The 14,842-nt window shown below is 34.8% G+C and overlaps 1 protein-coding gene across 3 annotated transcripts in view; it reads right to left on the reverse strand.

The window, feature by feature from the left end:
• The window catches only part of LOC124360511 (elongation of very long chain fatty acids protein AAEL008004-like), an 82,565-nt gene that overhangs the window by 43,344 nt on the left and 24,379 nt on the right, over positions 1–14,842 (reverse strand). The gene's annotated exons all lie outside the window — the stretch shown is intronic.

Raw genomic sequence — 14,842 nt, forward strand, 5'->3', positions numbered from 1 at the left:
TATTGTTTAGAACAGCAATAATAAAAAAAAACGAAACACAAAATACTTAAAATTATTTCAATTGAAAGAGTTATCGATTTCTTACTGAAGAATACAGGTGAAGGGAAGGGTTCAACAGAGATGACCTTTCAAAATTGTCATCTAGTCTGGGTCAATGGAATCATAAAGGATGGGCAGGCGGAACTCCCCAGACTACCTGCCGCCGACAGATCTTTGTACTGTAAAACCAGCTTTACTGTTTGTCAAACATGTGGTCAAACTATCACATTACATTAAAGCAAACAATATTAGTACACTATATCAGGTGAACGAGTTGTACAATTCATGTGCAGTTCGGAGATGTATCCAGTTAATGGTGAAACTTACAGCATCTTGAAACTTGAAGGCAACCTTCTTTTCTGTGCCAAGGGACCAGGCACATTTTCGATACAAGACATTGGACATCAAAATAATGCCGCTTTTCACTTGTCCAGGAAAATTTCTATTTCGAGTGCATTCAATACGATCTGAACAAAATATCGTCCCATTCGACGAAATTGAAGTGCTCTATAGGTCATAACTCAATATTTAAATATTTAACAGTTTTTTTCCACAATGATTAAGAGTATTCCTAACTTCAGAAGTCATTTCCATATCGTCTCAGAATAGAACAAAGTTGTAAAGGTCTGTGATAATTAATGACATCTACAAGTTTTGCAAGTTGCCCAGCATAAAACCAGAGATAGCGAGGGCGGAGGGAACGCCCAACTGGTCAATTGTCAAATATGTTAGCGAGGAACAATCTTCTTGTGCAGCAGCAACCGCCGTAGAAACTAAGCACGTATTACAACAACAAAAAGCGAGATAAGAAGTGGGACGGAAAAAGGGGAGTTAACTTTTTTTTAAGTTCAAAAGAGCCGCGGTTATTCAAGAAGATGCAAGTGAATTTGTCCAACATCCTTGTCCGGCCCATGCCACTGACGATGGTTACAGAAGCTTGTCACGAAGTATCGCAACCCATTTGGCGGGAGCACACGGTGCGGACGTTGCCCGCCCCAGCGACCACCGCCAACACATTACACATCATCAACGGGACGTTCTGAGGATGAAGTCAGTTCCGCCATAGTAGTCAAAGAAACGACGACCAATACCAATATTGATATCACCCTAACACAGACACCCAAGTGCTCAGTTATATTGTATGAAGATACCTGACTGAAACTGAATCGAGCAGTCAGGCTTATAGTGACAAAAAACTTACTAACCGAAAGAACGCCAAGGATACCACCAGATCTACGGAAATTTTGAAATAAAGGGGACTGATATATGACGATAGGCCAACAAATGGACCCCTTTGTAGTCACATTTACATGACACATTTATCTGCACATAACCCTCTTCGCAAACGTTGCTTTTACATATCTTGTGTAACACTGATATTAAATTTGTGACTCAAAGCACTACCAGAAAAATGTTTAGGATCAGCTTAAAATTATATAACACGGAGTATTAATATTAAATAAAACGTAATACTATATTAGTTTACTTATTTTTCATTTGAGAGAGATGCCCACCTGTTGCTTTCTCGTAGAAGAGAACATTAGTAGACGGATATCATTATTATTACGCTCAAACTAAACCATATATATAGGCACCATATATATATAAACACCACCAGAAAGTTGAGAAAATGTTAAACATATTCTTGTTATCAAAAGTTACCACTACAAGACTTTGGTCTTTAACGCTTCTTAAGTATCGAGCCTTAAATAAACAGTTAAATGATATTGGAGTTTCCAAAAAGACACATGTCACAGAAGTAGTTATGCATTTCATGCGTAATTTGATGACGAAGTAATCAGGCCGAGTTGGAGGAGTTAGGCTCTTACACATCTGAAGTTTACACAAATTACAGTGAACTCGTTCAATTAGATTTCAATTTCACTTTTACTTTTACTTTATAGCAAGGACTAAATAAAATGCGAACAGCGTAAAATTGAAATTGAAGATAGATATTTTACGATATTATATAGGAAAACTATTTTACGAAAAAGATTTTAAGGAATGTTATTTGAATAATTCCGAACCAATAAGTATCTGTCAAGTAAGTTTCACTTACTAAGTCATCCTCTGTGTTTCAGCTGAAAAATTATAATTTCATATAACCAAGTTATTGTTAGAAATTATCAGTGAATAGTTAATTATGTCTGAAAAACATACATTATTACCAGTTAATTGGCAGTTAAGTCAATAAGGTATCGCAGGCCATAACAATGAAAAACACTGGATACGATAGGCTTTAGCTAAACATTGTAAGATAACCCGACTCTCCTCTAAACAGCAGAGGTACTATTGCGAGTTGCAGGGGCAATAACGAGTAGTAGTCATGCAAAATGTTAAAACTATTTTGTGTTGTAAACATTTCAATTATGTAGTCCATGACTACCACCTCAATACCTCAGGCATAAAAACATTACAGACAACGAGTTGTTAAACCCCTTTGCGCAATTATAAAAATACTTTTCAGTTTTGTTTCACGATTCCTGGTTGATGAACTTTAGGACGGCCACCATGTTAAAATCTGAAAAGATATCAAAACACGCTAATGCACAAGTGTTAGGAAATTTCTCATAGTATTTACATGTTGTGGAACATCCAAGGGAACAATGTCTTATAAATGCAAATGGTCGCCAAATTAAATCCATTTATTAGTTGAAACTTAATGATCGTACTTACCCAGGGTTATTTTATTAACTATACATTAACGCAGAATGAAACTCGTCTAGTTGCTAGTATGTGTTATGGCAAAACTATATTGTTTACAATTAAACAATTAAAATTAAATAAACTTATTTATAATGAGTAAGAATTGTAGTAAAGTCAGGCCATATCAGAGTAAAGCCAACGGAAAAAAATAAGTAAAATCCTAGTAATATACGCAGGTTCATTTTCACTATTATAATAAATCATTTCACCAGTAGTTAAAAGATAGTCCATGGTCAAGATTTAGAGCCACTCAAAGACAAAAAAGGAATTCATACATTTCAAGGAACTTTAAAAAGAAAGACATTTAAATAGAGAGAAAATAAAGATTTTTAAAAAGGCATAATTGAATATTTGAACATTTCTAAGTATTCTTAACATAATTAATGAGATCGATTATTCTGTTTAGTTATACTTTATAGTCTTATCCTGCCACTGACGTGCGAGGATCATAATGAAACAGAAACAGTAAAAGAGATGGTACAATAATTTTACTGATTTGCACCAACTCTAACACAGAACCAATGCCTGACGCCTTTGACCATGCGGGAACTGGTTCTCCTAAAGGGCTTGATATTTTTAAAACAATCAGAAAGAAAACAACGAGAAAATCCCAACATTTTACACAACGCAATACCGACGACGCGTTACGCAAATAAATCGTTAAAAACTGACTCGGTAGCTACTCTCCACGTTCGGAGATGGGGGCGATGACAAGACAGACCGAGATACTGGAGGTGGTGAAGAGTCCTGGAGTCTGTTTACACGACAACAAGACACGCCAATTAACCGCGTGACGCCAGGACAGCAGGCAATATCCGGGTCGTCACTGTCCTAATACTTACATTACGTGTGTGGATGATACACAGATTCCGCATACACTATTTTAGGACTGAGAATCTAGTGTCAAGTTTACATTGAACGCAACAAAGAAACAGTTGTAACAAATAATATTTTGCCTACATCAAATTTGTATTGGAAGATATTATTTTTAAATGCAAAAACAACACAATGACAAACAGAACACAGTAACGCACTAATAACCTACTTTTCCGTGTAAAAAGTTACATAACACCGACAACTAAAAACCGGGGATCAACGTACTAAACTGATCCACGTGCCAACACTAAAAACTAGATTTCCGGCAAAAACGATCGACGTTTGTTTCGGAACGGAACCAGTTTAGCGCGCGCTCCTGCAAATGAACGCGGTCTTGCCCCTTACTTAGTTTACAAATTTAGGCGACGCGACGCAAAGTAATACGGGACCCTCTCCTGCTCAGATTACCATATAAATTGGATTTACAAAATACTCAACCGTATAATGCAGTTTTAAGGCTCAGCGGTAAAACTTCAATGTCAAAATTAAAACAGTTCCTCACACTCTTGCCCACTACCGTTGATTGCAATATTACACTACTGCTTGCTGCTAATTCAATATAACACTTTAAGTATCGTGAGCACAAAACAACAAATATATGTATTGGGGACTCCTAATAGTATAACATGTACATAGTAGCAAATCCATGTAGCTGAGGAACTCTGGAACATTTTAGTTATACTTCAACTGTGTTCAGTATTTCTAAGTATTCAGATATATATTTACTTCGCTGACTAGTTTTATCTAGTAGTTAATATCATGTGGTCCTGATTTCATCTCTGTGATTTATGTATATATAAATTATTCAATTATATATCAAAGATGGAGACAAAATATCCATTTACGAAGGCCCCCCCAAACAATTAAGGCTTTCTAAACGTTATTAAGGGTGAGTATACAACGTACTGTAGACCGTCAACTTTAGCTCCATAAGCACCTCAAAAACTGTTATAACCATATTTATGGACGTAAAATTATCCGCGATGTCTCGTACAAAATACTACAGCACATAAAAAAGACATTTATTGTTTTTTTCATTTTAGTTCTTTATTCAGAAAGAATATCTCTGCACTTTACCTCAGTATTTACACTGTTGTTATACAATAGTATACCACAAATATCCATGTGGACTATTGTGATCTGAGAACTAACCATCGTTATTGAAACATGCAAAGCTATCATAAAACTAGTAGTTCGTTTCCCTACAACCAACTATTATATGTTGATATTAAATTAAATAAAGCTTGTGGAATAACAAGTTACCAAAGTAAGTAAGGTTTCTAGGTATTCAGAAAGTAAAAAAAAACATATTGTTACGGATATCCCTTCCAAATCTTATTAATTAGTAATGATTGACATCCATTCTAAACGCGTCGCGAACATCAACAAGAGTTGCAATATTCCAACTGTATAAAATATCAACATTATACATAGAATAAAAGATTCGTGTTGTGTTTTAAGTCATCGGAGACAGTGTTACTGTTCTCCTGTATAAAACATTGGTTAAGGCAATTACAATATGATCAGACCTCTGTTTTTTTACTTAAAAACTCAACATTCATAATATCATAAATGAACATAATTTTGATTACATTTGGCTGTTTGTATTCTAATAATACTAAATTATTGCAAATGATTAAATAATGTCGTGTTTGTTACTGGTTCAAAAATTGCAAACATATTTTGTGTGTAGAATATCGCAAATACTGATGCAGTGGGTATCACATAATTTAGTACGTAATAAAACATACCGAAATGGACATAACATCTGCTACTCCATGATACAAAGTAACTGAGAACATTCATGTAAGTAAAATTGTCAGAGAAGAAATTTTTATTTGAAATGTAATAATATGGTTGTGTATATTTTAAATCTTTATCATGACGTAACTTAAACCGCTTATATGATATATGAATTTGATATAATGAAACGAGCGAGGTAGAGAAAATCTAAAGTAACTATCAACTGAACTCCTCCATACTTCACACCACTCGAATCTCATACAATTTACCGTACTTCTATGTGAACCGTTCCTAATCTATGGCACTGTACCGATTTTTTTAGAGAGTGTTCCTTTTAACCCAATGTCATTTTAGTCATTGATACTAAACGTTTATGGATCAAACCTCAATTAATTGACCCTAACGAGAATAGAATCCGTGGCCTCTTGCTTAGAGAGCCGCAGCTTTACACCTATAACAGATATACTATATAGTAGTTTATACTGCACCATGCAATAACTGAGATTGCATCTCATTGCTGTCGGATATTATTGACGTCAATCATCAAACCGACATTATGGTCACATCAAGATTACGATTACACGCATTAAATCACTGCTTCCTGTAACCATTTATAGGTAGCTGACTGTCAGAGATGATGATGAAATTAACGATTGCGCTGTACATAAGCGCAAGTCATAATGATACGAGTATTAACAGTGTTCCAGGACTTATGTAAGAAGGATTTGCAAATGTTTTACTGGGATCTATGGCACAGTCATCGTGAATTGATAAAGGACACTATTTCAGCCATGCAGCCTTGGAAGAGGGTCAGGCTCCGACCGAGTCCCTTTACCCCAATATCACGTCATTTGTAGTTAGCAAGGTGTCACTTATGAGCATTAAGTATGTTGTCTTGAAGATGTAAATGATAACATATGTCTTGTCAGTACCCAGAGAAAGTTTTAGAATAGATAAATTAATGACATCCTCAAATTTACCTCTCAACCAAGTGTGACTTTACATTTATTGTCGTATTACCATAACGTATTCTTTAATTAGAATATTAAATAGAATGTAACCCAAAACAACGAGGAGACGTTCATTTCCTTGCTACGTGTAGGAAACATAAAATTCAATTAGGTATATCACAAAAAATACAAGTCTTATTTAATCTATGAAAACGTAACTTATGAGTTAAAATAATCAGCTTTGTAAGCATTCTAGAGGGGAAAATACAGGAATACTTAAATTACAAATGCGCAGCTACTAATAGAAATAGTAATATTATGTTTTATGTTTACATTCAGAATAAATTATTCATAAGCTGGAGTTCCTACTTTTGATCTTAATGGTGCTAGTAATACATGTTTTCATTAATTCGTATAATTTGCCTTTTTCGTATTGTGCTAAAAGTATTGCTTCGTATTCGTTTATGAATTTTTAGGCATGAAATACAAAATTTACATGTACGAAAACACGAATACAAATATAAGAACCTAAGGTTTGGTTAAGTATATTTATGGGCTTTGTATTCTCTTCAGATTTACTTAACACAAAAACAGGGGTTTCCCGTACGGAGGATATCTCCTAAACATTTTCAATGCGTTAAGAATGAGGGTACGTTGACTAGAAATATCTCCCTTTTTTCTCCCTGCAGTTGTTCCAAAATTAGTGGAGGTGGAAAATGTTTGTCCATTATGCACAGCTTTGAATGGGAAGTTCGTTTGACAAGCAATTTATTTAAAGTAATTTATAAAATTTTAAATTTGTGGTTAATTGTTTAGAACAACGATGTATAGTATGGCTTAAACCAATTAGTAAGCCGTACGTGACATAGAGAAATTACCCTGAAAGCATCACTAACTGATTTGTGTCCGAAGCCACGCAATACATTAATACTAAGTGATTACCCTGCCTCTCCCCCGTCCGGTACTCAGCTAAATGGACAGGTCGGTCAAGTAAAGACGGAACATTTGAGCGGTCATGACACTCGTAGTTTATCTAGTATACTCGTACAACGCGACACTGCTACTAATCAAGCGATATACACTTACATTGCACCATAACACGGGATTGATAGGAAACATGTAAACATGAGCATTACTTTCTATCATGATGGTCTTGTCCAAGAATTATCTTACATAGTTCTTGGGGTTTTATTGTAACAATTATAATAGGAATTGATATCTTGCGCCAAAACAAAAAAGCTATCCTATGAGATACTTCATGAGTACTTCTATGAGTACTACTACTATGAGATACTAAGTACTCGTTATGAAAGAATTGAGACCAAAATATTTTTAAAATACCTTTTTTTGAACATAAATTTTCAATTCGACTGTAGTTTAGGAAATTAAAATACCATTAACCATTTGATTCTTTCGTATATAATGTTAAACAGGAAACGACTAAATAGAAATACAAAGGAAATGCTGCAGAGATGGCGTGAACACTTTGCGAACTACAGGATGCTAGCAAAGTACTACAGTTCTGAAGTGAGACCGATGGTTTATCGAGGTTTGCACAAAGATGCCAGAAAGGAAATAAATGTCCACTTCTGTAAGGAGTTCAACAATCAGAAGCATCACAATGAATCTTGAGGGTCGGCGGACTTGGCGGCGCGGCACACCGCCTACTCTCTCATACTTGCGGACACGGTGACAACATTCCATTTATTTATACGAAATGATGGACTAATTTATATAATTTGAATATTCTAAACAGGTTAAAACACATTGAAACACCTTTTGGTGTCTAATGCTAAAATTGTCTGTTGATGAATCCGTGGCGTGTCACTGGAAAAATGTTTAGATTAAATGTTAGTCAAATTGGAGCAGGAACTGGTGTGGAGCGAATATGGTTTTGTGTGCATGAACAGAGTGGTCGGTATGTATGAGTTTGATTATTTGGACCGAGAGGCTTCACTTGTTTTTACTTAATATAAAAATATTGGTATTGATATGCAAATGTACTATTGTTCTATACAATAAAGACATCATCATTATCAGTGTACATGCTTCGCCACGCTCCGCATGCACTGCTGTGTTCTATTAAACCAAGTAGGGCATGACAAGAAACACCTACTCCTACGACAGTTCAGCGAGCAGACAAACTAATGAGATCACAGATAGATTATTTTCATTCGTAAGACACTGCTGAATTATATAATTACAAATAAAGTTGCACCCCAAATATACCAAGACGTCTTCATTTTTATCTACAATTTAAAAATATTAAATTAAGTCATAGTTCAGTTTCTTACTCAAAACAATAAACGAACAATGAATTTATCACTAGCGTCCATTCTGGAGTGAAACAGTTTACACTGACAAGCTTGCATTAACTGATAAGTCGGCGACAAGCCAAGTAATGTAACTGGAACAGCGACTCATTGCTTGGCATATTATCTAGACACTATGATTATATCAGTTGATAGGTACTTCAAGAGTGAAACACCAGCCGCAGACTGCCTGTTCAGCCGCCTACACATTGCTATAAAAAAACTTCATATCTACTCAATTTCATTTCACATGTTTTGTTTTGGAGAGTATTGTTGTTAGGAGCATATTCAACGACACGAGTGATAGTACTAGACAAATGGGAAAGAGAGCTGGCAAAAGAAAGAGGTGAACAACAATTTTCGTTGACACAGGTTAACATTAATTATAGAATAATGTAGAGAGGGGGACTGACAGTGTGTAGGCGTGGAGAGTCATTCTTCATTTCGGTTAGCTATTTGTGGCTCTTTTACATCGGCGCTAATATAAGTTTCACCCAATGCTTTTGGGGTTTTATCCCCTCAAGTACTAACAGTATTTTACCTAAATGTATCCAGTATATGCCTAACCATTTCTTCTTCTTTATATCGTTCCACACTATTCTCATGCCCATAACACGTCGTGCCGATGTAGCAGCTATTTACATCAGCAGATGCAGTCTGTCCTTTATGCACCCAAAACCTCTATAAATTATGAGAAGGTTTTGCACATCATGGCACGTTTCCACATATTCCACAAAGAACAGTGACAACGTCAACCACACACAGACACACCACAAGAACACACCCACACCACACCAAGAACAGTGAGGTTGAGTGGTAGAGAGGGCTAAATAGCCCTAACTCCGCCTCTTGAATAAAGGCATATTTCATTTCATTTCATTTAACATCTATCGGAGTGCACATTCTTTTAGCCACATGTGAATTTTTAATAAAGCTCATTAGGACAGATTCACTAATATACGACAATGAAATAAGACGAGTTTTTCCTCCCAAAAGTATATGATTTTAATCACAGTACGCTTTTCTGGCAGACGTTTACTGGCTGGAGTAAATAACATGAGAAATGTCCACGTAATGTATGATTAAATCTGAATGCCCATTTAATGAAAATTACTGACGACCAGTTGCTGTATGTATTTGTAATAAATAACAATTAATTGTAAATTATTGATAACTATAATTAAAAGTTCGTTAATTTCTTTAATAGATATCAAATTTAGAAAAATAAATATACCATAATAATTAATATACTGCTGGAAGGCTGATTCAGACAATTCAACTACCTAATTTTCTAATAGGAACGATTTTTAAATATATTTAATATTAATGACAATATATTGTAATTTACTTTGTTATTATAATAAAAACATTATTGTACGGTCATGAAGTACAACTAACTGTTCTAAACAAATTCCTGGAAATATATCACTCACATTACAATATTGTCTTGGATAGTTAATTAGTATACACAGACAACTCATCACATGAATGTTATTCTGAAGGCGATTTTTGTAACCATTTGACAAAATAATCTTGATTTATTATTTGATAATAGTACAAAAGTATTATCTATCAAATTATAAATATTACAATTAGTTATAAACAGACTAAAAATTGAATTTTTATAGATACAATTAACTTTCATATTCTGAGTAAACATCCTTGGTCGTCTGTTCTGAAGATTTAAATACGGCAAAAACTCCACATGAATTAACATTTGTAATGCGAGAGAGAGAGACAAGTAATGAGTGTGAGAACAAAATTAGTATCGATTTCGACCTGAAGTTGTAAAGCTTGATAGTTTTCAGGAAACTGGTCCCTTCTGTATCCCACACAAGTTGGAATTAATCTGTCAACGATAAACTAACTTTAGCTATATCGAAATCAAAATGTCAACAGACTGATCAGCCAACAAGCGAACAAAAAGAACTAATTACACTTCAGCTACCGTCCTGCATGCACTGAATCTGTAAATAAAACTGGAAACGTCCGGTGGTGTTCTTTAGAATGTATCAAACTTGCTAAATTGTAACTTGACATCTAACTTAGTTCAACAGAATAGTTAGTTATCAACAGCTTGCTGTTAGCCAGAACCTTGTACAACAACTTAGCTCATTGCTGTTTTCTTGAAAGTGTTTATAAGCTGGGTTTAACGCAAGACCAGTATTTTTAAGAAGGCATTACTGTTCAAGAAACCGATTGTTATATCGTATTGTCCACACTTTGAATCCATATCGTGTATAGAACTAGCAGGATCCTGATGAAACGGTAATTCAAGTTCCCAGATTATGGCAATATATTTCAGCTCTACCTCAGTATCTAGGTTGTTACAAGAGCTTAAATAAAGTTTTAATATTTTCCTTATTCAGCACTTTTTAAAACATCTACAATAATTTAAGGTTTTGAATAGAGTGAAAATAGGGGAATTTCAATCAATTATTTCAATATTGCCACTCACAGAGTTTGAGTGTTCGTTTAATTATTTTTTATGTTTACAGCTTTCGCAGCGTAGTTTATAAAGTTTAATTGGCGAGCGCACACTCACACTATACTGATATCTTTGTCACTAAACTTTCTCGCCTTCACTAAAACTAACGGAAGTAGCCTGTAAATTATTCAAGGCTAATTACACATCTAAATTTTTTTAGCGCAATGCGCGTCCTTACACAGGGAAAGTAACCTAAAAATTACTGACGGCTACGTCTTGAAACTTTCCCTGTCCACCACCCCTCCCCTTTGTCACAACTCTGATGTTAAGAACCGGTGAAAGTCGCCTTGACAGTCACATAGTCAGTGGTCATTGTCGGCAATCAGCTGTCACTCATTATCAGCCGTCACTTGTGTTCTGTGTCAACAGTTATCTAGTCCGCTGACATCTCATCTCTTCTGATCTGATCACATCGCGTGTTCTACATGTTTCACACTGATAACTTGATTGAGCCCAATTTGTCCATCCCGACTGTGACAACTAATTGGCAATTATTGTCACGTGCCTGAATTCACAACGTACTGTAGCTTACAATTATAACAATGCCGGCTCTATATGGGGAAACTCTACAAATCATTAAAAACATAGATTGAGTTATCTCATTGTTTGTTGTCTAATTAAAAACCTTCTACACAACAAAACCTAAAAATAGTATTCAAACAACATTGTTAAAAGATTTTTTAAAGAAATTGTGGGTTCTTTCCTTCTGTTTTTATATTCAAGTTTGATATTATCACACCAATCGATGTGCAAAAATTTAAAAATGGAATTATGAACTTTATAAAATGTTACTACTTAAGATAATACATTTTTAAGCAAACCCCTTAATTTCTTGAGTTTAAATTTCACAGCGTGATATAAAAATTACAGCCGATCCTTTAAATATAAATTATTTTATAACGATATCGTTTTAGGGAGAATACGACCTAGATCTTGTTATGAGACATAATATTTTCATTTATCACACAGTGAACGATTTGATAGTTTCGCAGTGCAGGTTCTCGCTATCACATGCCCAACAGCAACCAGGAATAGACGGACGAACACACGGCGCGGCGTAGGGTCCTAACGACGATATCTTCAAGTATCCGGATCCACTCTTGTCTAACCATTGCGTCATAACAGGCCACTCCACTTTTTGTATGACGGCGACGCACAGTGCCACGTCATCTCGCGTCCCGCCGCAATGAAATACCGGAACGTGTGTGCGAGGTCCATTCAAAACGTATCCAGACTGACCCTATCTCCGCAGTTGATAAACACCGCAACCGCAATAGAACCTTGCATTTTATCTGTTTGGTATCTACGCGTCGTGTCTTTCGTCATCTCAGAAACAAATCTCTAAATAAATCAATCTCCATATCCTTATCTAAAAACTCTTAACTTAAGGGGGAGAACTTAGGGCGATTGAGAAAAGCTATTACAAGTTGTAGAAAATTTGAAGTGATACGAGGAGAAGATTGCAGCACATCATAAAATGCCATAAGTACATCAAAGAATGAACGGCAACTTCGTCTTGACATTGGTAAAGTACACATAGTGTCATTTGTATTACAATTATTGCCTAACTATCAAAGTTCACAGATCTAACAGCCTGTTCCTTTGATTTAATTGTGTGACTTTGTTCACCGATTTCAAATTCAATTGAAATTTGTTTGCGTTAATGAATTTCAAGATATTGCAGAGTTCTGAAGAAATGCGAAAAGCAACTTCAGAAGCTAATTCTAGATGTGACGACAAGGCTGAGTGAAGTATGTGGCATCAGCATGAAAATTATTTTAAGGATTGAAAGTCTCAAAGCCTTGGGTCAACGGATCATTTGATGTGTTTTTAGTCATTTGTAGTATAGTAGTTTGAAGTCATAAGAAGAACACCTCTTGTGGAGGAGGTTCAGGAACAACAGTTAACATGATACCTTTACATTACTCCGACCTCGTATTCAGAGAGTGAAGATCCACACCACAGTCCACTTGATTCTTTTACATTAGACCTCGTATTGAGGGAGCGAAACAACACGGTCAAACTGATACCTTTAAATCACACCTCTTATTGAGAGAGTGAAGAACCACAGTCAACCTAGGAGGCTTCTGAAAATAGGTAAAAGACATGATTATTTCTTGTACTCATTTTGTTTATTACGTTATATTACACAAGAAAAATATATTAGTACACATATTTCTACATTATTTTTTATGACAAAATTATAAGTTATTTTATTTTATCGATATTTAGAATATTGTTTCGTAGCAAATACTACCAAATATTTCTTTATAGGTTAGTATGACAATATGCCACCTTTATTTATCAACATTTTTACTATAAAAATTTCATTTTCACAATTGCGAATACATTTTTTTATACGTTAATTGTTTATGAAAAAGGTGACATGACAGTCAGCTGATCAGTTGATTTATCTTAGTGGTAAAATAGATGGAATAAACCATATTCTCACCATTGGGCTAACTAATATTTTTGTATTTTTTACACCATACCCTAATGAGAAAAAAATACTGTAACGACTTTCCTCCTTTAATTAAAAAATCGCCCTTTTCAGTACCGAATCTCCTTAATTCCTTTACATAAAACCCCGCAATGAGGGCCCCACAGTCAACATTATACCTTTACAATACACTCTTTTGCGGGAATGAAGAACGACGGTCAAACTGATAACTTTACATTGCACCTTATATTAAGGGGAGTCAACTTATAGCTTTACTTCCCGCCTCGTATTGAGGGAAGTCAGTCAGCAAGACTTTCACCGCCCGTTTCCTGCACACTAGAGTCAAGGTCGTTCACTGCTATCGCTGATTGTTTCTATTCCACACAGAATCAGTCCACTACGCATCCATCAGTGTTTAGCATTACAAATCTCGGATTCTTGCATAACTTGTTGGCTTTAAGGTTAACTTGAAGGCTGACCATTTCACCCTGATTAGAATAAAGTTGTCACAATGAGTTAAAGATTAACAAAATCTCTTCTAGTTGAGTATAATGATCGACTTAAGTGAAAAATTGTCCAAAACAATTAAAAACCAATGTACACAAAACTGAAAAGTTAAGTATTTATTGTTACGACAAAAATAAATAGCAACAATATGCAAATTAGTGATTTCTGGGAGCCGACTGTACAGTTTTTCTGACTTTTGTCCGAAAAGAACAATGATAAACTACAACCTATTTTCTACATTATATCAGTCACAGGCCATTCCAAGATGTTTTATTTTAAAGAAACGGCTTGTATGAGTCTTAATGTCTTTAGCTATTTTTAACATTACTGTTAGTTATTTTATAGGATAAATGTCAACTTTGTTTAAATTTATAAAGCCCACATGTAAGAGACAATTATCCACATTGATGAGCATAAGCTGTATGTTTAAAATGAAATATTTTGAAGGTTTATTGAATTTCATTTACATAGGAACTTAGTTCTACAAACGTAATAGTAAAGCTTGCATTCTATAGACTCCTGGTTTTAGAACGTACCTTTAATTGTTTATCGCATTGGAAATGGTAAATATACTACACATGGTAAACTAGCTTTATAGGTTATATAATTTAAAAATATTATTGTGTAAGAAAATGTAATATATCAATCAATATTACTTTAGGAAAGAACACATTTTATTAGTGCAACAGGTAATGCGATTATAAATAATGATAAAATACTTTTGAAATAGGCCATGTCATTACATTAAATATCTGTTGGCCCTATTGTCTTGTTCTATAAT

Source organism: Homalodisca vitripennis, chromosome 1 (genome assembly GCF_021130785.1).
Source record: "Homalodisca vitripennis isolate AUS2020 chromosome 1, UT_GWSS_2.1, whole genome shotgun sequence".
NCBI classification, from domain to species: Eukaryota; Metazoa; Arthropoda; class Insecta; order Hemiptera; family Cicadellidae; genus Homalodisca; species Homalodisca vitripennis.